Below are 27,482 nucleotides of genomic sequence, written 5' to 3' on the forward strand. Positions count from 1 at the left end.
GCACTAAAACGATTGTGATGTAGTATGACGATGTGGTATCCTCCTCTGAATGTTTGAGTGGCTTGACTTGGCACATGTTCATGCATGTAGTTGAATCAAAACCAACATAGCCTCTGTGATATTTATGTTCATGGTGTTCATATCCTACTCATGCTAGTGTCCAACGTTACTTATGCATAATGCATGTTCATGACCGTTGTTGCTCTCTAGCTGGCCACTTCTCAACCTATTTGCTAGCCTTCGCCTGTACTAAGTGGGAACTCTGCTTGTACATCAAAAACCTTTAACCCAAGTTATTCCAGATGAGTCCACCATACCTACCTATATCCGGTATTACCCTGCCATCCTAAGTAAATTTGCATGTGCCATCTCTAAAAACTTCAAATAAATATCCTTTTTTGTGTGCCTGGATCGTTCATGGAACGGCAGGAGGCAGTCGGTATCTTCCATGCTAAGCGGGTTATTCTCGGGATGAGTGTTTATTCACTCACCATCGCAAGAGAAAAGGGCGGTAATGGGAATGCCCAGTCCCAAAGTGCAAAAAGAATTGATCTTTTAAATAATCAAACAAAAACTCCTACAGAGTCATAACCTTTACTTTATCGCTTGGGAACCGCCACTGGCGTGTTTAGCATGGAAGATATTGATAATTGATGGTCGCGAAGTAAACAAGAAGGGCGCATTTCCCAAAATATCATTTACCTCTGTTTTAAAAACTTGAGATGTGGCACCGCTGCAAATCACAGCTTCCATCTGCGAAGGGACCATCTCTTTACTGTTATGTTGTGTCATCACCTTCTAAAATAAGCGCCAGAACCTGAGAGCACTACTGTCATGCTGATGCATTGTGTAGCTAATGTTGGGTGCATCATGACTGGATCTTTTCTACCATAAATTACACTGTTTAGTCGTTGCTTGAACTTTGGAGGTGCTCTGCATTTATGTTTTGCGGTCTCAGAAAGGGCTAGCGAGATACCACTATTGTCATATTATATCATGGTTGTTTTGATAACGTATTGTTGTTTGAGATATCTTATTATTGCTCGCTAGCTGATTATGTCATTGATATGAGTTAATATAATTTTTAAGAGCTATTGTCGGCATGGTTAGTTATAATATTGGCTGAAAACCTAGGTGCTTTTTAAGCATATTTATGCAAACAAGAGCAGAAGAGTTTGTAAAAGTTTTTATTTTTCACTTTCAGTTAATCAACTGAATTGCTTGAGGACAAGAAAAGGTTTAAGCTTGGGGGAGTTGATACATCTCCGTCGCATCTACTTTTCATAACGCTTTTCCTCTTGTTTTGGACTCTAATTTGCATGATTTGAATGAAACTAACCCCGAACTGACGTTGTTTTCAGCAGAACTACCATGGTGTTGTTTTTGTGCAGAAATAAAATTTCTCAGAATGGAACGAAACTTTGCGAGGATTTTTTATACAACAGATGAGAATTTCTGGAGCCAAGAACCACCGGAGGGGGGCACCTAGGTCGGCACAACCCACCAAGGCACGCCCCCCTCCAGGCGTGCCCAGGTGGGTTGTCCCCACCTGGTGGCCCCGCATACCCTGAAACCGACGCTATAAAATCCTATTTTTCTAGAAAAAAATCAGGTAGAAAGAATTATCAAGTTCCACGAGATGGAGCCGCCGCCACCTCCTGTTCTTCATCGGGGGCAGATCTGGAGTCTGTTTGGGGCTCTGGAGAGGGGGGATCTTCGATCTTCGTCATCACCAACCCTTCTCCATCACCAATTCCATGATGCTCCCCACTCGGAGTGAGTAATTCCTTCGTAGGCTTGTTGGTCGGTGAGGAGTTGGATGAGATTCATCATGTAATCTAGTTAGTTTTGTTAGGGCTTGATCCCTACTATCCACTATGTTCTGAGATTGTTGTTGCTATGACTTTGCCATGCTTAATGCTTCTCACTTTGGGCCCGGCTGCCATGATGTAACATCCCAAATTTTCAATTTGGAATGTTATACATAGATCATCATTTGCATATCATGATTTATTGCATTTTGACAAATCCTCGATAAATCCTAAGCAACTCAAGGACCCTCGGAGAGAGTTGGGGATTTTCTTGAATTTTCTTATTTGATTTTTCAAACGAGGATTGGGATTTTAATTATTTTTCTCTCCGGAAAAATATTTCATTTTTAAACAAACGAGAGGAGAAAATATGACTTCTCCAAAACATTTGAAATACTGGAGGAAAAATGTTAAAAATCATTATTTGAAATTTATCGGATTTTATTTGCAATTTTTATTGCATTTAAAAATATGCATGTTTTCAAAATATTTATTTTTGATTTTAAAAATGTTCACCCTATTCTAGATTTTCTAACAAGACGGGGAAAATTTATTTCGGATTTTTCGGATTTTTATTTATTTTTCTACGTAATATTTTCCGCGGAACATATTTAAAAAAAACGCGCCGCGCCGACTGGGCCGAGCCCAGCCGACGGCCCACCCCGCCCGCGCTCTCCTTCCTCCCCACGACGCCGCCGGAGTCCGCCGGGAGCACGAAGCCGCCGCCGCCTCATGCTTTGCCCCTCCGTTTTCGCCACGACGCCGCCGGAGGAGCCGCCGCCGCCGCCGCATCTAGCCGCCGCCGCCGCCTTGCCTCGCCGCCCGTCGCCGGGAGCGCCCGAGCCCCGCCCCCTCGCCCGCCGGAGCCGCCCCCGAGCCCCGCATCCCCGCCGCCGACCCCGCCCGCCGGAGCCCCTCGCCGGAGCGAGCCCCGTCGAGGTACTGCCCGTGTTCGCGTTGACCGGTTTTTCCGGAAAAAAAACCTTTTGTTTTAAAAAAAACCTTTTGTTTTAAAAAAAACCCTAGATCGGTTTTTTTTTGGTTTTCTTATTTTTCGAGCGTTCACCGAACCGTTCGTTTTAACGAACGCGTTCGTCGGTTTTTCTCTGTTAACGAACGTCCGTTATTTAACCGTTCGTCCGTTTTTCTTTTTCGTCGGATTTTCTCGTTATTTTCTCATATTCGATTTCTGATCGAAATTTCGAATCTGTTTAACTTCTCGCTCGTTTATCGGAATCAGGTGATTCAAGCGCCTAGAGTTTCGTCTCGAAATTCTCTTTCCGTTTAACCTACTCAAACAAGTTTTTGCTACAGTAAAATTTGACCTAGATCCAGATTAGCAAACGAAGTTTCTTTCTTTTGCCGTTTGACTTTCGTTGCTTCTTTCGAGTTGATTCTTTTTGCAAACCGGAGTTCTTAAGTTGAACTTTCTGGTCGGATCTTTCTTTCGAGTTTTACCTGTGCATTAGATGAGTACTGATTGTATGCTTGTTTGTTTGCGATAGAGTATCCGGAGTGTGCCGCTTGTACTTCGACTCGCTAGGTTTTGCGGATCATCAGCAAGGCAAGTAACACTTTGATCATACCCCGTTCATACCCAGTTTTATTGCATTAGATCTATTTCCTCAAACACATTGCATGATTAGGATCTAATTAAACTGTGGGTATTGGGAAGTAGTTGAGGTAGTACCTATTATCTGTTTCATATATCAAACCCTCGGGAGTTACTTCTACGTTGCTTTTATTATTGCCATGCTATGCTCGTAGACGTGGATTGGGTTTGAGAGATTCATGACAGATGTGAGTGTTTAATAATGGTTCAACTTAAGGTGGCAACTAAAACTCACATCTGGGTGGATTGAGACACCTGGAGAACCCAGTGTTGTCTGTATGTATAAGGTCCGCCACCCAGGCTCAAAGGGATCATAAGATTATTCATGCTAGAAACTTCCGTGTGCAGCCGCAAGCTATTATGGGCTCTAGCATAGCTGAGTAGGTTACAGGATCTCTTGAAGAGGTGGACTAGCAGATGTAGAGGAAAGTAGGTGTACCGGTCCATCCAGAGTAGAGAGTGACTGTTTCTGAAAGACTGTGTCTCGGTCATCCGTTTCTCAAACATCGTGCAGTGCGAGAATCAAGCGGAGGCGATCGAGTCTTGTGGGGAAAAGTGCACAAACCTCTGCAGAGTGTACAAACTGATCATGATTAGCCGTGTCCCCGGTTATGGACAACTTGAGTATCTAGTACCTGGATTATCATTTGAATCTCATCACCGTGATACTTATAATTAATTTTGTTGGGTTAATAATGTTACTTAATTGGGATTGAGTTGGAGGTACCTTCTCAATGTTTCAACCACCATGATAGTTAAATAAAATTTATTCCTTTGCAGTAGGATAAAATTGGCTTTTCGCAAAAACTGTAACCATAGAGCCTTTCCACCAGCCATATATGCATATAGTATAGCCTTACCATTGTTCATTGCTCTCTATGTGTTGCTTTGCCAGCATATTCCATGTGCTGACCCGTTTCGGGCTGCAACGTTTCATGTTACAGACTTTTCAGACGACGAGTAAGGTGCCTTAGGTCGTGGTCTTATACTCAGTGATGCCGCTGGAGTTGATGGACTCACTATTCTTCCAAGTCTTCCGCTGTTATCGTTATTAGATGGCCTTAAGCCATGATTATCATACTTAATCTCTTTGGAGATATTCGATGTAATAAGTGTGTGATTGCTACTCTGTTATAAATCCTCCATTTGTACTGTGCGTGTCAGCATTACTGATCCAGGGATGACACTGGTGCACAGCAGCACAGGCCATTTGAGGTCTGGTCGCTACACATGATTTCAGATCTGAACCGTTTATGTTATCACCATTATATCTATGTTCTAGATCCGATCTTGCAAGTTATAGTCGGCAACCCTGGAGTGACAATAGTCGGGACCACTCCCGGTGATGACCGTAGTTTGAGGAGTTCATGTATTCATCGTGTGTTAATGCTTTGTTCTGGTTCTCTATTAAAAGGAGGCCTTAATATCCCTTAGTTTCCAATAGGACCCCGCTGCCATGGGAGGGTAGGACAAAATATGTCATGCAAGTTCTTTCCATAAGCACGTATGACTATTTACGGAATACATGCCTACATTATATTTATGAACTAGAGCTAGTGTCGTATCGCCCTAGGTTATGACTGTCACATGATGAATATCATCCAACAAATCATCGATCCAATGCCTACGAATTTCTCTTATATTGCTCTTGCTAAGTTACCATTGCTATCGTTACTGTTGCACTTGCTACAAAATTACTGCTATCACTGTTACCGTTACTATTGCTGCTGCTACTATTATCAAAACTATCATACTACTTTGCTACTGATCACTTTGCTGCAGATAATTAATCTCCAGGTGTGGTTGAATTGACAACTCAGCTGCTAATACTTACAAATATTCTTTGTCTCCCCTTGTGTCGAATCTATAAATTTGGGTTGAATACTCTACCCTCGAAAACTATTGCGATCCCCTATACTTGTGGGTTATCAATTTTCATCACTAGCATTGTCAACAAGTAAATCATCATCACCTAGAAAATCATCTTCATAACTATTGAAATCAACATACTTGGGGTGTGATACCTTAGGGCCTTTAGCCATGACGCACCTTCCAATTCCTTCATTTGTTGAGTCAAATATGTCGTAGGAGTTGGTTGACACAAGTGCAAGACCGGCAACACCTTCATCTTGAGTATATTCGGAGTCGGAGTGCTAGCTTCTCTCAGAGTAGTTGTCGGAGTCGGAACCGGAAACCCATTCACCAACGTGAGCTTGATGTCTTCGTCTTGTGTAGCTCTTTGATGACTTGTCCTTCCTTTCCGAATCCTTGCTTCTACGAGAGGGTCTTCGTTCATAACGATCATCTCTACTCCTTCTCTCTTTTGGTGGTGATTCATCTCTTTTATTTCTCCTTTTTGGTGAATCTTCTCTTTTCTTGTAGGGAGCCGTACACTCATTGGAGTAGTGTCCGGGTCTTCCACAACTGTAGCAATTACGATCACGACTAGAAGATCTTTTGTCGTTGTAGGATCTTGACTTGGAGCTTCTCTCTTTGCTTCTATTCTTGTAGAATTTGTTGAAGTTCTTCACCATTGAGCTCAATTCCTTATTGAAGACTTGTTTCTCACTTGATGTTGTAGGAGCATCACTCGAAGCTTTGTATGCACCACTTGACTTGTTGTGGAGCTCTTCCTTATCCTTGAGTGACATCTCATGAGCAACAATTCTACCAATGACTTCCATGGGCTTGAGATCTTTGTAATTGGGCATCATTTGGATCAAGGTGCACACGGTATCATATTTTCCATCCAAGGCTCTTAGGATCTTCTTGATGATGAATTGTTCGGTCATCTCTTCACTTCCCAAGCTGGCAATCTCATTTGTGATGCGAGCAAGCCTAGAGTACATCTCAGTGACTCCTTCACCCTCCTTCATCTTGAACTTGTCAAGTTGACTTTGAAGCACATACAATTTGGATTCCTTGACGGACTCGATACCTTCATGAATATCAACCAAAGTATCCCAAATTTCCTTTGCATTCTCAAGGTGGCTGATTTTGTTGAATTCTTCGGGGCATAATCCGTTGAAGAGAATATCGCAAGCTTGAGCATTGTATTGCAACATCTTCATTTCTTCCACAGTCGCTTCACGATCCGGTTCTTTTCCGTCCTTGAATAAGTCACCTTGCAAGCCAATACGCAGAACAGCCCAAACGGCGGGGTTATGACCAAGAATATGCATTTTCATCTTATGCTTCCAACTAGCAAAATTAGTACCATCAAAGTAAGGACCTCTACGGTGGTAATTTTCCTCACTAAACGCCATACTCTCCAAGGTTGTGAAACCAAGGCTATGATCACCAAAGCTATGGAAATCAAGGCAATTGGAGACCAAAGCTCTGATATCACTTGTAGGATCGAAAGTAGATCTAGAGAGGGGTGACTAGACTACTTGACCAAATAAAAATCTAGCATTTTCCCAATTTTAGTTGTGGGCAGATTTTAGCAATTAGCACATGTCAAGCAATCAACCTACACATGCAATTCCAAGAGTGTAGCAGCGGAAAGTAAAACATTGCATATGAAGGCAAAGGGAAGGGTTTGGAGAGTGCAAATGCAATGATGACACGGAGATTTTTGGCGTGGTTCCGATAGGTGGTGTTATCATACATCCACGTTGATGGAGACTTCAACCCACGAAGGGTAACGGATACCCAAGTCCACGGAGGGCTCCACCCACGAAGAAGCAACCTTGTCTATCCCACCATGGCCATCGCCCACGAAGGACATGTTGGGAATCGTTGCATGGAAAACAAAAAATTTCTACGCACATGCAATGATCTATCCATGGAGATGCATAGCAATGAGGGGGGAGTGTGTCTACGTACTCTCGTAGACCGTAAGCGGAAGCGTTTCACAACGCGGTTGATGTAGTCGAACTTTCTTCGTGCTCCAACCGATCTAGTACCGAACGCACGGCACCTCCGTGTTCTGCACACGTTCAGCTCGGCGACGTCCTCCACCTTCTTGATCCAGCAAGACGGTGAGGTAGTAGATGAGTTCCGGCAGCACGACGGCATGGTGACAGTGATGGTGAAGTGATCTCTGCAGGGCTTCGCCTAAGCACTACGAAAATATGACCGAGGGAGTAAACGGTGGACGGGGGCGCCGCACACAGCTAAGACAATGTTGTGTGTCCTTGTGTAGCGCACCCATACCCATGTATATATAGGTGGGAGGGGAGGAGGCAACCCCTAGGGCACCCCAAGAGACCTGGCGGCAGCCCTAGGGCTGCTGCCTTGCCCTGCCCCCCTTTCCTTGTAAGAAGAAGGTGGGAGGAAAGAGGGGGGAGGGAAAGAAGGGGGAGTCCTACTCCACACTTTCCTTTCCCTCCCCTCTTTCCTTCTCCTCCTCATAGGGTCAGCCTGTATAGGGGCTCACCAGCCCCTTGTGGGCTGGCGTGTTCTCTCTCTTGGCCCATAAGGCACATATCTTGCCGGGGTGCCCGAAACTCCTTTCCGGTGACCCGATAAGTCTCTGGTACCCTCTGAAACCCTACCAGTGATCGAATACCATCGTCCTATATATCAATCTTTACCTCTCGACCATTTCGAGACTGCCCATCATGTCCGTGATCTTATCTGGGACTCCAAACAACATCTGGTCACCAAATCACATAACTCATATAATACTATATCGTCAACGAACGTTAAGCGTGCAGACCCTACGGGTTCGAGAACTATGTAGACATGACCGAGACACCTCTCCAGTTAATAACCAATAGCGGAACCTGGATGCCCATATTTGCTCCTATATATTCTACGAAATCTTTATCGGTCGAACAGTCATGACAACATACGTAATTCCCTTTGTCCATCGGTATGTTACTTGCCCAAGATTCGATCGTCGGTATCTCTATACCTAGTTCAATCTCATTACCGGCAAGTCTCTTTACTCGTTCCGTAATACATCACCTCGTGACTAACTTCTTAGCCGTTTTCTTGCAAGCTTATGATGTGTATTACCGAGAGGGCCCAGAGATAGCTCTCTGATACTCGAAGTGAAAAATCCTAATCTCGATCTATGCCAACTCAATAAACATCTTTGGAGATACCTGTAGAGCATCTTTATGATCACCTGGTTATGTTGTGATGTTTGATAGCACACAAGGTATTCCTCTGGTCCGGGAGTGGCATAATCTCATAGTCGAAGGAATAAGTATTTGACATGAAGAAAGCAATAGCAATAAAACTGAACAATCATTACGCTAAGCTAACGGATGGGTCTTGTCCATCACATCGTTCTACTAATGATGTGATCCCATTATCAAATGAGAACTCATGTCCATGGCTAGGAAACCTTAACCATCTTTGATCAACGAGCTAGTCTAGTAGAGGCTTACTACGGACACGGTATTCGTTTATGTATTCACACATGTATTTAAGTTCCCGATCAATACAATTCTAGCATGAATAATAAACCTTTATCACAAATAAGGAAATATAAAATAACAACTTTATTATTGCCTCTAGGGCATATTTACTTCAGTCTCCCACTTGCACTAGAGTCAGTAATCAAGTTCACATCACCATGTGCTTAACACCCATAGTTCACATCGCCATGTGACCAATATCCAAAAGAGTTTACTAGAATCAATAATCTAGTTCCCATCGCCATGTGATTAACACTCAAAGAGTACTAAGGTGTGATCATGTTTTGTTTTTTGAGAGGCTTAGTCAACGGGTCTGCCACATTCAGATCCGTATGTATTTTGCAAATTTCTATGTCTACAATGCTCTGCATGGAGCTACTCTAGCTAATTGCTCCCACTTTCAATACTTATCTAGATTGAGACTCAGAGTCATCTGGATTGGTGTAAAAGTTTGCATCGACGTAACTCTTTACGACGAAGTCTTTACCACCTCCATAACCGAGAAATATTTCCATAGTCCTCTAAGGATAATTTTGACCCCTGTCTAATGATCTACTCCCGGATCACTAGTGTACCCCCTTGCCAAACTCATGGCAAGGTACACAACAAGTTTGGTACACAACATGGCATACTTTATAGAAACTATGATTGAGGCATAGGGAATGACTTTCATTCTCTCTCTATCTTCTGCCGTGGTCAGGCTTTGAGTCTTACTCAACTTCACACCTTACAATACAGGCTAGAACTCCTTTTTGACTGATCCATTTTGAACTCCTTCAAAATCTTGTTAAGGTATGTACTCATTGAAAATCTTATCAAGTGTCTTGAGCTATCTCTATAGATCTTGATGCCCAATATGTAACAACTTCACCAAGGTCTTTCATTAAAAAATTCTTATTCAAGTATCCTTTTATGCAATCCAGAAATTCTATATCATTTCCAGTCAGCAATATGTCATCCACATATGATATCAGAAATGCTACAGAGCTCCCACTCACTTTTTTGTAAATACAGGCTTCTCTATAAATCTGTATAAAACCATATGCTTTGATCACCTCATCAAAGCGTACATTCCAACTCTGAGATGCTTGCACCACTCCACAGATGCTTGCACCTCCTGTTATTCTCCGGCAACGGCAGCCTCACACCGGAGCCGAAGCTCGTTGATCAAAAGATGGTTAAGGTTTCCTAACCATAGACGTGTGTTGTCACTTGATAATGGGATCACATCATTAGGAGAATGATGTGATGGACAAGGCCCATCCATTAGCATAGCATATGATTGTTCATTTTATTGCTACTGCTTTCTTAATGTCAAATACATAGTCCTTCGACCATGAGATCATACAACTCCCGGATACCGGAGGAATACCTTGTGTGCTATCAAACATCACAACGTAACTGGGTGATCATAAAGATGCTCTACAAGTATCTCTGAAGGTGCCTTTTGAGTTGGCATGGATCAAGATTGGGATTTGTCACTCCGTGTGACAGAGAGGTATCTCTGGGCCCTCTCGGCAATACAGCATCACAAGAAGCTTGCAAGCAAAGTGATTAAGGAGTTAGTTACAAGATGATGTATTACGGAACGAGTAAAGAGACTTGCTGGTAATGAGATTGAACTACATATGGAGATACCAACGATCGAATCTCGGGCAAGTAACATACGACAAACAAAGGGAGTTACGTATGTTGTCATAAAGGTTCGACCGATAAAGATCTTCGTAGAATATGTGGGAACCAATACAGGCATCCAGGTCCCGCTATTGGTTATTGACTGGAGAAGCGCCTCGGTCATGCCTACATCATTCTCGAACCCATAGGGTCCGCACGCTTAACGTTCATTGACGATATAGTATTATATGAGTTATGTGAAATAGTGACCGAAAGTTGTTCAGAGTCCCGGATGAAATCACAGACATGACGAGGAGCTCCGGAATGGTCCGGAGGTAAAGATTGATATATAGGATGATAGTATTTGGTCTCTGGAAAGGTTTCAGAATGCACCGGTATTTATCGGATCACCGCAAGGGGTTCCGGGAGGCCACGGGAGGTTACTGGGCCTAACGGGCCAAGGGGAGGGGTGCACACCAGCCCACAAGGGGCTACCGCACCCCAACCTAGCCGTCGGCGTTGTAAAGGAAAGGGAGGGGCTGGCCCCCTCCCGCCTTTCTCCAAGGAAGAGAGAAAGGGAAAGGGGCGCCCTAAGGCAGCTAGCCCCCTTTCCTTTCCCCGTAGCGCCAAAGAACGAAGGGGGCGCGGCCAAGGCAGGCCCTAGGGCTGGCCGCTGGCCCCATTGGGGGCGTCCTAGGCTGCCTCCCATCCTCCCGCCCACCTAAATATATGAGAGGAGGGAGAGGGGCAACACACACAACAATCCCCAAGCCATGTGCGGCGCCCCTCTCCCATGTTTCATCCTCCGTCAATTATTTCTGCAGAGTACGGCGAAGCCCTGCGGGAACAAGTTCACCACCACCATCATCACACCGTCGTGCTGCCAGAACTCATCTACTACTTTGCCTCTCTTGCTGGATCGGGAAGGCGAGGACATCATCGAGCTGAACATGTCCTGAACACGGAAGCGCCGTACGTTTGGTACTTGATCGATTGGATCGTGAAGGTGTATGACTATATCAACCGCGTTGATAAACGCTTCCGCTTAACGGTCTATGAGGGTACGTAGACATACTCTCTTCTCTCATAGTTATGCATCTCGACGGATAGATCTCGCGTGTGCGTACATTTCTTTTGTTTTCCATGCAACGTTTCCCAACAATTCCTACGGGGCGACGCCTAGCGGACCGACTCAATACCGTAGGCCCCTCTTCCTACAGGGCGCGTCGTTGTAGGTCGCCTTGTGCTGATTTTTCGGTTTTTCTTTTTTCCTTCTTTCTTTGGTTTATCTATTTTTTCACCGGTCTTCTTCGGTTTTCATTTTTTCTTCATTATACTTGGTTTTCTTTGTTTTCTCACCGGTTTTCTTTGGTATCCTTTTTTCTTTATTGGGTTTGCTTTCTTTCATTTTTGTGTTCTTCCGTTTCTTCAATTTCCTTTGTTTATTTGTAGGTTTTTACCGGGTTTCGTTTTATGCAATAAAAGAGTGCAGAAGCGAGAGAGTGGGATTTTATCAGAATGATCAAGGGGGTTTGCTTCCCAGGAAGATCAACAAGGTAGCATTGCTCCTCAGATAGGTAGTCGGTGCCACTCGCAGGCAGGGCCGGTCCTGAGATTTTGGGGGCCCGGGGCGAAAGTAAAATTTGAGGCCCCTAATGTAAAAATCATAACAATGATAAAAGTACTCTATGCATTTACAAAATGTTATCAATAATTACTTAAATACAGCCAAAAGCCAATATTCATATAAAATAACTTACACATGTTACCTGCAAAAAATTCTTGTAAAAAACTTCGATGCAAAGTCACTTATGATTGTGTCGACGTTAATCTCATCCATCAATTTCTTCTCCATTCATAATGTTGCACAATCGTTTAAGCTTTGTTGGGTCATTATTTAGCAATAATGGTTCTTCAATAATATGAAGGTTCAGAAGCATCTTTTTGGATGTTGCAGGAACCATAGACGCGTAAATCTGAAACACCATTAGTTTTACAATACTTTCTTCAAAGAAGTGATTCAAATCAACCAAAACACACAAATATTTAACATGAAAAATCATTCCCAACTTCTAGAATTTCTTTTTGGCTAATACTTTTATGAAACTGTTTCTTACTCATAGCATGACATTTTACTGAAAATTTTATGAAAAATAATATGATATACCTTGGATTGATTAGATCAGGCACCAGTGGCTGGACGCTCGGCGATGATGTGTTGGCGTTGTCTGGTGGCAGGCGCTCGGCGATGTACGTGTGCGCCTACTCCGGCAGTGCTAATTTTCAGGGACTAGGTGATGTGCGTGCTCCGTCGTCGCTGCGTACAGCGCCGGGCTACCCTCTGCAATTTGGGATCTGGACTTCTTGAGTATGAAACCAGGGATGAACTCACGTCACACGATCGTTTTCTTTGCCGAGGAAGAATGTCTCCTAATAATAATTAAGGAATAAAGAGAACGGGACCACGTAATTTACGTGCGTAGCTGCTCTTTTCCCTCCTGATCGTACGCTAATTGAAGCGATTACGCGTTTACCTGCCGTGACCTGGGCTACTTCTTTTCCTACGAGATTCTATGGCCTATGGGCTACTTTACCTGTATGCGTACACTTACACATGGGAGGGGGCCCCTCGATCCTGGGGGCCCGGGGCGGCCGCCCCTGCTGCCCCCCCTCAGGGCCGGCCCTGCTCGCAGGGGCAGAACCTATCGAGAAGAACAGTACCGGAGAGGAAATCAATACACAACAAGTGCAACAATATGATGCATGATCATGATATGATAAGAATGCTATGGATTGTGCTAATGCATCTAGCAACAATTTAAATGAAGTCCAAGGGTTCAAATACAACTCCATGTTTAAGCATTTTTATTTGTTTTCACTTATACAGTAGTTATAAGTTGCTTTGACATGCATCAAAATGTTACAAATGGAAAGTTTGGATCTTTTTATCATTTTTCATATATAACTTATTTCATTCTGAGCTGCGGTTGATTTTCTGTGAATTTTTGAAGTTTAACTAATTTTCTAAAATAAATAAATCATTTAGACTTATTTAAACTCCACTAAAGCTATTATGACATCAGCACTAGGTAAGCATTTTGTCAGCAAGCTAACTGAGTCAGCCAGGTCAAACCTGACCAATGGGGCCCACTGGCCAGTGACACAGTTAGTCAACCAGTGCAATTAGTGTTTATTTTGTCATTAACTCAGAATTAACCGAAGGTCGGGCCCACCTATCATAGACTTTGAGGAGTCTAACAGTGGTCAAACCGGCCGGCGGTTAGCCGTCGGCGAGGTAAGCGATGGCGGATCGCGTCGGAAATCTACCACAGGGCACCGTTGCACATTTTTTTGTATATAGTAGGAATATTTTTATAGTACTCAATAAACATTTATCAAATATATGATTAACATTTTTGCAAAATATATGTTTTCATGTCCACTTTTTAATACACAATTTACATGTTGTACACATCTAAATGATTTTTATATATGTTTTAACATTTTTAAATACATGATTTCCAATTTTTTAAACACGTGTTTTGAATATTTTCTCGAATAGGTGTTAATTTTTTAAAATACATGTTGAAATATTTTTGAATGATAAAAAACATTTGTTTGAACTATGAAACCATGATTTTTAAGTGTCACGAACACATTTTTGAAACTAGTGAGCATTGTTTTTAAATGTAACATCATATTGAATATTTTTAAATGCGATAACTACACTTATTAGTTTGTACTACTATATAGTACTCCTCTGTAAAGTAATATAAGTAGCGAAAAGAAGTAGCTTTATGTGCACAATTTTTGTGTGACAAGCATACCTTAAACACACAGTCGACTTCCATAGTTCCGTGGCATACGGTACGACACCACATGCATACGAAATGGCATGGTGACAGTATTTGTAGTATGGTGTAGCTCGTCTTTTTTTAGTGACTGTAGCTTGTCTTTTTTACTTTTTTTGTAAGTGGAAGGGCTTTCCTATTCGGTGCAACATGCGCCTGTTAAGGTGTTAACTGCAAACTGGAGCGCACACACCCCTCCGAGCTGGGCCGCCCCGTTTAGTTTTTTTTTCCTTTTTCTGTAAAAAAATAAAAACACAAGCTTGTGGTGAGTCAAACCCGGCACCTCCTTATACTTTGATAAACTTCAGTAACCTCCCTGGCCACAATACCTGTTGTGATCACTTCTCCCTTTTCTACTTTCTTTACTTTTTCTTCTTTTTTCTATTTCCTTTTTGTTTTTGTTTTTTTCCTAAATTTGTGAACTTTTTAAATATGCATTTTATTTCAAAATCTATTTTTTTACAAATTGGTGAATTTTTTCAGAATTGATGAACTTTTTCAAAACCCATGATTTTTTTTCAAAATCAATGAACCTTTTTCAAGTTTTGTGATCTTTTTTCAGAACTCATGACTTTTTTTCAAAATCAATGATTTTTTTCGAATTGGTGAATATTTTTGAAAATTGATGGACTTTTGTCAAAAGAGATGAACTTTTTTTCAAATGGATGAACGTTTTTCCAAAATCGATGATTTTTTTAAATGGATGAACTTTTTCATAAAATCATAAAGATTTTTCGATTTCGTAAATTATTTCATGAGTAGTAAAAATTGGTCGTGTTTTTTCTACCATATCAACAACACAAAAAAAGAACAAATAACTAAGCGGGCTAAAAGAGCATGGGGCAGGGCCCAGGGGAGCCTCTGCTTGGCCGCGGCCCGCTTGGGGTGTGCGTGAGCGTGAGCGCTAGCTCACTTTCCGACGCTGAAGGCGCCTAGTAGGAGCACCATAGTTGAAGCTCGTCTTTGTACCTTTTTTTAGACAAAGATTGTCCTCGTACATGGAACATCACCACCGAAGGGCTGATCTTTGTTTCGGCTAACGCTATGGCCCACGCCGAGTCGGCCACATGTCCCCCTGGGCATGGTGAAATCGAGTTTGCTGGGCCTACTTCCCTACTTTTCCACCCAGGCCATGGAGGAGACTAGACACTAGGGATTCCTACGGGGCGACGACTAGCGGACGGCAAACCCTAAACGGCGCCTTAAGCACCCGTTAATGGGTTATGTCCCAAACAGCGCACACCACTCCTGCTTCTTTTCGATCTGAATGGGCCGACCCATCTATGTTTTCTTCCGTAATTAAAAGGGTAAAAGAAATATGGGAGAAGAATGAATCAAACCTGCAACCACCCGTTCGAGGCTCGCTACATTGACCACCCCGCCATCGAACATCGTGTGAGTACATACAAATTTCTAATCCTTTTGTTCACCTACTTTCGTTTTGCTTTTTTTCCTCTTTTTTCTTCTTCCTGGTTTAGTGAACGTTTTCATTTTTTTAAGAACTTTTTTCGCAAAATCAATGAACTCTTTCTTAAACTTTATAAAGTTTTTCCAAATTCAGTGATATTTTTTCAAATTTGATGATTTTTTTCAAATCCGATGAACATTTTTCAAACTACATGAAGTATTTTTTAAATTCGATGAACTTTTTTTAAAATGTTTTGAACTTTTTTTCAAATCCGATGAATTTTTTCAAACTAGATGAACTATTTTTGAAATTTGATGAACATTTTTTCAAATTCGTTGAACTATTTTTAAACTTCATGAACTTTTTTCAAATTTGATGAACTTTTTTCAAATTCGATGACCTTTTTTCCTATTCGATGAACTGTATTTAAAATTTGTTACTTTTCTGAATCAATGAACCTTTTACAAATTTGTGTACTTTTCTGAATTCAAGAACCGAAGGCCGTTTTTTTCCTAAACCAACAACACAATACAGCAAAAAAATACGAGCTGAGTTGATCGAGCGAACGAACAAAAGCTAAAAGGGAGCGAAGCGAGGGAGCGATCTTTTAATGGGCCGGCCCATGAAGGTGCATGCTGTTGGGAATCGTTGCTTGGAAAACAAAAAAAATTCTATGCACACGCAATGATCTATCCATGGAGATGCATAGCAACGAGGGGGAGAGTGTGTCTACGTACTCTCATAGACCATAAGAGGAAGTGTTTCATAACGCGGTTGATGTAGTCGAACTTTCTTTGCGCTCCACCGATCGAGTACCCAACGTACGGCACCTCCGAGTTCTCCACACGTTCAGCTCGGTGACGTCCCTCGCCTTCTTGATCCAGCAAGGTGTCGAGGTAGTAGATGAGTTCCGTCAGCACGACGGCGTGGTGACGGTGATGGTGAAGTGATTCTCGCAGGGCTTCTCCTAAGCACTGTGAGAATATGACCGAGGGTGTAAACTGTGGAGGGGGGCGCCGCACACGGCTAACAAATGATGTTGTGTGTTCTAGGGGCGCCCCCACATATATATAGGTGGGAGGGAGAGGGGAGGCAGCCAGGGCGCGCCCCAAGTAGGATCCGAATCCTACTTGGGGTTTCCCCAAGTGGCGCCCCCTTGCCTTTTTCCACCGGAGAAAAAAGGGAAGGGGAAGAGAGAAAGGAAGGGGGCGCGAACCCCCCTTTTCCTTCTCCCAATTCGGCCTCCTGCCATAGGGGGGCGCGCCACCCCTTCTGGGCTGGTGTGCTCCCCTCTCATGGCCCATATGGCCCATATATTCCCTCAGGGGTACCGGTAACCCCTCCGGTACTCTGATAAATACCCGATACACTCCGAAACACTTCCGGTGTACGAATACTATCGTCCTATATATCTATATTTACCTCTCGACCATTTCAAGACTCCTCGTCATGTCCATGATCTCATCCAGGACTCCGAACAACATTCGGTCACCAAATCACATAACTCATATAATACAATGTCGTCGTCGAACGTTAAGCGTGCAGACCCTACGGGTTCGAGAACTATGTAGACATGACCGAGACACCTCTTCGGTCAATAACCAATAGCGAAACCTGGATGCTCATATTGGCTCCTACATATTCTACAAAGATCTTTATCGGTCGAACCGTTATGAGAACATATGTAATTTCCTTTGTCCATCGGTATGTTACTTGCCCGAGATTCGATCGTCGGTATCTTCATACCTAGTTCAATCTCGTTACCGGCAAGTCTCTTTACTCGTTCCGTAATACATCATCCTGCAACTAACTCATTAGTCACTTTGCTTGCAAGGCTTCTTATGATGTGCATTACCGAGAGGGCCCAGAGATACCTCTCCGATACTCGGAGCGGCAAATCCTAATCTCGATCTATGCCAACTCAACAAACACCTTCAGAGATACCTGTGGAGCATCTTTATAATCACCCAGTTATATTGTGACGTTTGATAGCACACCAGGCATTCCTCCGGCATCCGGAAGTTGCATAATCTCATAGTCGAAGGAATATGTATTTTACATAAAGAAAGCAATAGCAATAAAACTGAACGATCAATATGCTAAGATAACGGATGGGTCTTGTCCATCACATCATTCTCCTAATGATGTGATCCCGTTATCAAATGACAACACATGTCTATGGTTAGGAAACCTTAACCATCTTTGATCAACGAGCTAGTCTAGTAGAGGCTTACTAGGGACACAATGTTTGTCTATGTATTCACACATGTATATAGGTTTCCGATCAATACAATTCTAGCATGAATAATAAACATTTATCATGAATAAGGAAATATAAAATAGCAACTTATTATAGCCTCTAGGGCATATTTCCTTCAGTCTCCCACTTGCACTAGAGTCAATAATCTGGATTACATTGAAATGATTCTAACACCCATGGAGTCTTGGTGTTGATCATGTTTTGCTCGTGGAACAGGCTTAGTCAACGGGTCTACTACATTCAGATCTGTATGTATATTGCAAATCTCTATGTCTCCCTCCTTTACTTGATCACGAATGGAGTTGAAGCGTCTCTTAATGTGTTTGGTTCTTTTGTGAAATCTGGATTCCTTCGCTAAGGCAATAGCTCAAGTATTGTCACAAAATATTTTCATTGGACCCGATGCACTAGGTATTACACCTAGATCGGATATGAACTTCTTCATCTAGACTCCTTCATTTGTTGCTTCCGAAGCAGCTATGTACTCCGCTTCACATGTAGATCCCGCCACGACGCTCTGCTTGGAACCGCACCAACTGACAACTCCACCATTCAGTATAAATACGTATCCGGTTTGTGACTTAGAGTCATACGAATCAGTGTCAAAACTAGCATCGACGTAACCATTTATGACGAGCTCTTTGTCACCTCCATAAACGAGAAACATATCCTTAGTCCTTTTCTGGTACTTCAGGATGTTCTTGACCGCTGTCCAGTGATCCACTCCTCGATTACTTTGGTACCTCCCTGCCAAACTTATAGCAAGGCACACATCAGGTCTGGTACACAGCATAGCATACATGACAGAACCTATGGCTGAGGCATAGGGAATGACTTTCATTTTCTCTCTATCTTCTGCAGTGATCGGGCATTGAGTCTGACTCAACTTCACACCTTGTAACACAGGCAAGAACCCTTTCTTTGACTGATCCATTTTGAACTTTTTCAAAACTTTATCAAGGTATGTGCTTTGTGAAAATCCTATTAAGCGTCTTGATCTATCTCTGTAGATCTTGATGCCCAAATATAAGCAGCTTCACCGAGGTCTTTCATTGAAAAACTCTTATTCAAGTATCCTTTTATGCTAAACAGAAATTCTACATCATTTTCAATCAACAATATGTCATCCACATATAATATTAGAAATGCTACAGAGCTCCCACTCACTTTCTTCTAAACACAAGCTTCTCCGAAAGTCTGTATAAAACCATATGCTTGGATCACTTCATCAAAGCGTATATTCCAACTCCGAGATGCTTGCACCAGTCCATAGATGGATCGCTGGAGCATGCACACTTTGTTAGCACCTTTACGATCGACAAAACCTTCTGGTTCATCATAAACAACTCTTCTTTAAGAAATCCATTAAGGAATGCAGTTTTGACATCCATTTGCCAGATTTCATAATCATGAAATGCGGCAATTGCTAACATGATTCGAACAGACTTAAGCATCGCTACAGGTGAGAAAGTCTCATCATAGTCAACTCCTTGAACTTGTCGAAAAGCTTTTGCGACAAGTCGAGCTTTGTAGACAGTAACATTACCATCAGCGTCAGTCTTCTTCTTGAAGATCCATTTATTCTCTATGGCTCACCGATCATCGGGCAAGTCCACCAAAGTCCACACTTTGTTCTCATACATGGATCCTATCTCAGATTTCATGGCCTCAAGCCATTTATCGGAATCTGGGCTCATCATAGCTTCTTCGTAGTTCGTAGGTTCGCCCTGGTCTAGTAACATGACTTCCAGAACAGGATTACCATACCACTCTGGTGTGCATCGTGCTCTGGTTGACCTACGAGGTTCAGTAGTGACTTGATCTAAAGTTTCATGATCATTATCATTAGCTTCCTCTCTAGTTGATGTAGGCATCACGGGAACGGTTTTCTGTGATTAGCTACTTTCCAATTTGAGAGAAGGTACAATTACCTCATCAAGTTCTACTTTCCTCCCACTCACTTCTTTCGAGAGAAACTCCTTCTCTAGAAATGTTTCATTCTTGGCAACAGATGTCTTGCCTTCGGATTTGTGGTATCCTATGAAGACGCACTTCCCCAATTTGGGTTCGAGCTTATCAGGCTGTAGCCTTTTGACGGAAGTGTCGCAACCCCAAACTTTAAGAAACGGCAGCTTAGGCTTCTTGCCAAACCACAGTTCATACGGTGTCGTCTCAACGGATTTAGATGGTGCCCTATTTAACGTGAATGCAGCTGTCTCTAATGCATAACCCCAAAATGATAGTGGTAAATCGGTAAGAGACATCATAGATCGCACCATATCTAATAAAGTACGGTTACGACGTTCGAACACACCATTACGCTATGGTGTTCGAGGTGGCGTCAGTCGTGAAACTATTCCATATTGTTTTAAATGAAGGCCAAACACGTAACTCAAATATTCACCTCCACGATCAGATCGTAGAAACTTTATTTTCTTATTACGATGATTCTCCACTTCCCTCTGAAATTCTTTGAACTTTTCAAATGTTTCAGACTTGTGTTTCATTAAGTAGATATACCCATATCTGCTCAAATCATCTGTGAAGGCCAGAAAATAACGATACCCGCCGCGTGCCTCAACACTCATCGGACGACATACATCGGTATGTATTATTTCCAATAAGTCATTGGCTCGCTCTGTTATTCCGGAGAATGGAGTTTTAGTCATCTTGCCCATGAGGCATGGTTCGCAAGTATCAAGTGATTCCAAAAGTCCATTTCCATGGAGTTTCTTCATGCGCTTTACACCAATATGACCTAAACGGCAATGCCACAAATATGTTGCACTATCATTATCAACTTTGCATCTTTTGGCATCAATATTATGAATATGTGTATCACCGCAATCGAGATTCAACGGTAATAGACCACTCTTCAAGGGCGGATGACCATAAAAGATATTACTGATATAAATAGAACAACCATTATTCTCCGATTTAAATGAATAACCGTCTCGCACTAAACAAGATCCAGATATAATGTTCATGTTCAACGCTGGCACCAAATAACAATTATTCAGGTCTAAAACTAATCCCGAAGCTAGATGTAGAGGTAGCGTGCCGATGGCGATCACATCGACCTTGAAACTATTCATGACGCTCATCGTCACCTCGTCCTTAGCCAATCTTCGTTTAATCCGTAGCTCATGTTTCGAGTTACAAATATGAGTAACCGAACCAGTATCAAATACCCAGGCGCTACTACGAGCATTAATAAGATACACATCAATAACATGTATATCAAATATAACTTTGTTCACTTTGCCATCCTTCTTATCCGCTAAATACTTGGGGCAGTTCCGCTTCCAGTGACCAGTCCATTTGCAGTAGAAGCACTCAGTTTCAGGCTTGGGTCCAGCTTTGGTCTTCTTCCCGGGAGTGGCAACTTGCTTGCCATTCTTCTTGAAGTTCCCTTTCTTTCCCTTTCCTTTTTTCTTGAAACTAGTGGTCTTGTTTACCATCAACACTTGATGCTCCTTCTTGATTTCTACCTCCACAGCTTTGAGCATTGCGAAGAGCTCGTGAATTGTCTTCTCCATCCCTTGCATATTATAGTTCACCACGGAGCCTTTATAGCTTGGTGGCAGTGATTGAAGAACTCTGTCATTAACACTATCATCTGGAAGATTAACTCCCAACTGAGTCAAGTGATTATGATGTCCAGACATTCTGAGTATGTGTTCACTGACAGAACTATTCTCCTCCATCTTGCAGCTATAGAACTTGTTGGAGACTTCATATCTCTCAACTCGGGCATTTGCTTGAAATATTAACTTAAACTCCTGGAACATCTCATATGCTCCATGAAGTTCAAAACGTCTTTGAAGTCCCGATTGTAAGCCGTAAAGCATGGCATACTGAATTATCGAGTAGTCATCAGATCGAGCTTGCCAGACATTCATAACATCAACATCTACTCCTGCAGCAGGCCTTTCACCTAGCGGTGCATCAAGGACATAATTCTTCTGTGCAGCAATGAGCATAATCCTCAAGTTACGGACCTAGTCCGTGTAGTTGCTACCATCATCTTTCAACTTAGCTTTCTCTAGGAACGCATTAAAATTCAAGGGAACAGTAGCACGGGCCATTGTTCTACAACATAGATATGCAAATACTATCAGGACTAAGTTCATGATAAATTAAGTTCAATTAATCAAATTACTTAAGAACTCCTACTTAGATAGACATCCCTCAAGTCATCTAGATGATACGTGATCCAAATCAACTAAACCATGTCCGATCATCACGTGAGATGGAGTAGTCATCAATGGTGAACATCTCTATGTTGATCATATCTACTATATGATTCACGTTCGACCTTTCAGTCTCCAGTGTTCCGAGGCCATGTCTGTACATGCTAGGCTCGTCAAGTTTAACCCGAGTATTCCGCATGTGCAAAACTGTCTTGCACCCGTTGTATGTCAACGTAGAGTCTATAACACCCAATCATCACATGGTATCTCAACACGACGAACTGTCGCAATGGTGCATACTCAGGGAGAACACTTATACCTTGAAATTTTAGTTAAGGGATCATACCGCCGTACTAAGCAAAATAAGATGCATAAAAGATAAACATCACATGCAATCAAAATATGTGACATGATATGGCCATCATCATCTTGTGCTTTTGATCTCCATCTCCAAAGCATCGTCATGATCTCCATCGTCACCAGCTCGACACCTTGATCTCCATCGTAGCGTCGTGGTCGTCTCGCCAACTATTGCTTCTACAACTATCGCTAACGCGTAGTGATAAAGTAAAGCAATTACATGGCGTTTGCATTTCATACAATAAAGAGACAACCATAAGGCTCCTGCTGGTTGTCAGATATCTTACAAAACATGATCATATCATACAATAATGTTTATCACATCATGTCTTGACCATATCACATCACAACATGCCCTGCAAAAACAAGTTAGACGTCCTCTACTTTGTTGTTGCAAGTTTTATGTGGCTGCTACGGGCATCTAGCAAGAACCGTTCTTACCTACGCATCAAACCACAACGGTGTTTTGTCAAGTTTGCTGTTTTAACCTTCTTCAAGGACCGGCCGTAGTCAAATTCAATTCAACTAAAGTAGGAGAAACAGACACCCACTAGCCACCTTTATGCAAAACTAGTTGCATGTCAGTCGGTGGAACCGGTCTCATGTGTGTGGACATGTAAGGTTGGTCCGGGCCGCTTCATCCCACAATACTGCCGAATCAAAATAAGATGTTGGTGGTAAGCAGTATGACTATCACCGCCCACAACTCTTTGTGTTCTACTCGTGCATATCATCTACGCATAGACCTGGCTCATGATGCCACTGTTGGGAATCGTTGCATGGAAAACAAAAAAATCTATGCACATGCAATGATCTATCCATGGAGATGCATAGCAATGAGGGGGAGAGTGTGTCTACGTACCTCGTAGACCATAAACGGAAGTGTTCCACAACGCTGTTGATGTAGTCGAACTTTCTTCACGCTCCACCGATCGAGTACCGAACGTACGGCACCTTCGAGTTCTGCACACGTTCAACTCGGTGACGTTCCTCGCCTTCTTGATCCAGCAAGGTGTCAAGGTAGTAGATGAGTTCCGTCAGCACGACCGCGTGGTGACGGTGATGGTGAAGTGATTCTTGCAGGGCTTCGCCTAAGCACCGTGAGAATATGACCGGGGATGTAAACTGTGGAGGGGGGCGCCGCACACGGCTAACAATTGATGTTGTGTGTTCTACGGGCGTCCCCACATATATATAGGTGGGAGGGAGAGGGGAGGCAGTCAGGGCGCCCCCCAAGTAGGATCTGAATCGTACTTGGGGTTTCCCCAAGTGGCGCCCCCCTTGCATTTTTTCACCGGAGAAGAAAGGGAAGGGGGAAGAGAGAAAGGAAGGGGGCCGAACCCCCCTTTTCCTTCTCCCAATTCGGCCTCCTGCCATAGGGGGGCGCGCCACCCCTTGTTGGCTGGTGTGCTCCCCTCTCATGGCCCATATGGTCCATATATTCCCCCCGGGGTTCCCGTAACCCCTCCGGTACTCCGATAAATACCCGATACACTCCGGAACACTTCTGGCGTCCGAATACTATCGTCCTATATATCAATCTTTACCTCTCGACCATTTCGAGACTCCTCGTCATGTCTGATCTCATCCGGGACTCCGAACAACATTCGGTCACCAAATCCCATAACTCATATAATACAATATCGTCATCGAACGTTAAGCGTGCGGACCCTATGGGTTTGAGAACTATGTAGACATGACCGAGATACCTCTCCGGTCAATAACCAATAGCGGAACCTGGATGCTCATATTGGCTCCTGCATATTCTACGATGATCTTTATCGGTCGAACCGTTATGACAACATACGTAATTCCCTTTGTCCATTGGTATGTTACTTGCCGGATATTCGATCATCGGTATCTTCATACCTAGTTCAATCTCGTTACCGACAAGTCTCTTTACTCGTTCCGTAATACATTATCTGCAACTAACTCATTAGTCACTTTGCTTGCAAGGCTTCTTATGATGTGCATTACCGAGAGGGCCCAGAGATACCTCTCCGATACTCGGAGTGACAAATCCTAATCTCGATCTATGCCAACTCAACAAACACCTTCGGAGATACCTGTAGAGCATCTTTATAATCACGCAGTTACGTTGTGACGTTTGATAGCACACAAGGCATTCCTCCGGCATCCGGGAGTTGCATAATCTCATAGTCGAAGGAATATGTATTTGACATAAAGAAAGCAATAGCAATAAAACTGAACGATCAATATTCTAAGCTAACGGATGGGTCTTGTCCATCACATCATTCTCCTAATGATTTGATCCCGTTATCAAATGACAAAACATGTCTATGGTTAGGAAACCTTAACCATCTTTGATCAATGAGCTAGTCTAGTAGAGGCTTACTAGGGACACAATGTTTGTCTATGTATTCACACATGTATTTAGATTTCCGATCAATACAATTTAGCATGAATAATAAACATTTATCATGAATATGGAAATATAAAATAACAACTTTATTATTGCCCCTAGGGCATATTTCCTTCACCTGCGTGGGCGCCGGTTGCTCCATCCTTAGGAGCTCCCCTAGCGGACCGGCTCAATACCGTAGGTCCCTCTTCCTATGGGGTGCGTCGCTGTAGGTCACCTTGCACCTAGTTTTTCTATTTTCTATTTTCGTTCTTTCTTTGGTTTATCTATTTTTTTCATCTGTCTTCTTCAGTTTTATTTTTTCTCTTCATTATACTTGGTTTTCTTTGTTTTCTTGCCGGTTTTCTTTGGTATTCTTTTTTCTTTATACTTTGGGTTTGCTTTCTTTCATTTTGTTTTCTTCCGTTTCTTCAATTTGATTTTGCTTATTTGTCAGTTTTTATCGGGTTTTCGGTTTATGCAATAAAAGAGTGCAGGAGCGAGAGAGTGGGATTGTATCATAATGATCAAAGGGGTTTGCTTCCCTGGAAGATCAGATCAACATGGTAGCGTTGCTCCTCGGATAGGTACTCGGTGCCATTCGCAGGGGCAAAACCTCTGAGAAGAACATTACCGGAGAGGCAATCAATACACAATATGATGCATGATCATGATATGACAAGAATGCTATGGATTGTGCTAATGCATCTAGCAACAATTTAAATGAAGTCCAAGGGTTCAAATACAACTCCATGTTTAAGCATTTTTATTTGTTTTCACTTATACAATAGTTATAAGTTGCTTTGACATGCATGAAATGTTACAGATGGAAAGTTTGGATTTTTTCTGATCATTATATATATATATATATAACTTATTTCATTCTGTGCTACGGTTTATTTTCTGTGAATTTTTGAAATAAATAAATAATTTAGACTTATTTAAACTCCAGAAAAGCTATTATGACATCAGCGTTGCATAAAGCATTTCGCCAGCAAGTCAACTAAGTCAGCCAGGTCAAACCTGACCAGTGGGCCCACTGGCCAGTGACACAGTTAGTTAACCAGTGCAATTAGTATTTATTTTGTCATTAACTCATAATTAACTGGAGGCCGGGCCCACCTATCATAGATTTCGAGTAGTCTAACAGTGGTCAAACCGGCCGGCGATTAGCCGTCGGCTAGGTCAGCAATGGCAGATCGCGTCGGAAATCCACCACAGGGCACCGTTGCACATTTTTTCGTATATAGTAGGAATATTTTGTAGTTCTCAATAAACAATTATCAAATACATGATTATTATTTTTTGCAAAATATATGTTTTCATGTCCACTTTTTAATACACATTTGTACATTTTTTATACATCTAAATGATTTTTATATATGTTTTAACATTTTTAAATACATGATTTCCAAAAAAAATTAAACACATGTTTTGAATATTTTCTCGAATAGTTGTTAATGTTTTTTTAAATACACGATAATTTTTTTGAATGATAAAAACATTCTTTTGAACTATGAAAACATGGTTTTTAAGTGTCATGAACACATTTTTTAAACTAGTGAACGTTTTTTTAAATGTAACGTCCATTTTTTATATGCTCGGAACATTTTTTTGAATTCCATGAAAACATGACATACTTTTTCTCAACACGTGACACTTTAAATGGTATAAACAATTTTGGTATACTTACAAACATTTTTTATACATGTTTAGTGTTTTTTTAAATGCAAGATCAATATTTCTAAAAACATTTATATCAAATATTTGGAAATATAAACAAAAGTACAAAAATAAGAAAAGAAGGAAACAAAAATGTGAAGAAAACGGAAGGGAAAGAGAAAAAACAGTCATAGTGTCATCATGACATGTTAATGATGCCATATGTGGTTACTGGTCCGGCCCAACACTGACTCCCTGAGGTGAGGCTAGCCAGTGTCTCGCAACGAGCGGGACATAGCCACGCCCGAGACAATATACCTGCCCTAGTAACCTAACTTCTATGATACGTGTGAGGGTTTCTCGTTTCTGCCGCCATAAGACAAAGTTTGGTCCTCTCTCCTCCAGCTGTCATCTTGACTGAGAGGTGGGGGCCTCAAATCTTCAAGAGTTCTATGTTCCGTTTCAATATCTAGTGATCATCGTAGTTTTTAAGAACAAAATTATTGTCATCCGCTTTGTGGTGCCATGAATTTAGAGAGTTTGTGCCCTCACAAATTTGATTATTCGGACCTAATGCGTTTATATTAGTGTGTCAAGCTTTTCTTTGTTGGTTTGATTCTTCATGAGGTGAAATCTTTCATGACACCATGGTGAAGACATTGTGATTTGACGGGCAGTCTAGAGGATCATCCCCGACCCAAGTAGGTCATTGATCTAGGTTTTTCATCTTTTTGGATGAGCAACTCTAGGCGTTTTCAAAAACCTTTATTGATAATGTTTGTGCGGGTGATATAGAGACAACATTGTTGCTCTAGTTCAATTGCGGTCTTCTTTATTCAAGTCTTAGCAGTTTTTTTTTTTTAGCAGAGATTGATACCAAGAGAAAGGTGTGTCCAAGAGATTTCATTGTAATTTTCAGTTATAGAAGTTACTTTGTACACCTTGGTTCAAATCAGTGTATATGTAATTGCTATGAG

The 27,482-nt window shown here is 42.1% G+C and overlaps 1 long non-coding RNA gene across 1 annotated transcript; it reads right to left on the bottom strand.

The window, feature by feature from the left end:
* Positions 1 to 11,672: 11,672 nt before the first annotated feature.
* On the bottom strand, positions 11,673 to 12,992 carry LOC123494667 (uncharacterized). Its single transcript, XR_006666035.2, has 3 exons — positions 12,885 to 12,992; positions 12,577 to 12,750; positions 11,673 to 12,385 (listed from the first exon to the last, which is right to left on the bottom strand). It is a non-coding gene; the product is annotated as an uncharacterized lncRNA (long non-coding RNA).
* Between the last annotated feature and the right edge of the window lie 14,490 nt (positions 12,993 to 27,482).

This window comes from Aegilops tauschii, chromosome 7 (genome assembly GCF_002575655.3).
Source record: "Aegilops tauschii subsp. strangulata cultivar AL8/78 chromosome 7, Aet v6.0, whole genome shotgun sequence".
Taxonomy (NCBI): domain Eukaryota; kingdom Viridiplantae; phylum Streptophyta; class Magnoliopsida; order Poales; family Poaceae; genus Aegilops; species Aegilops tauschii.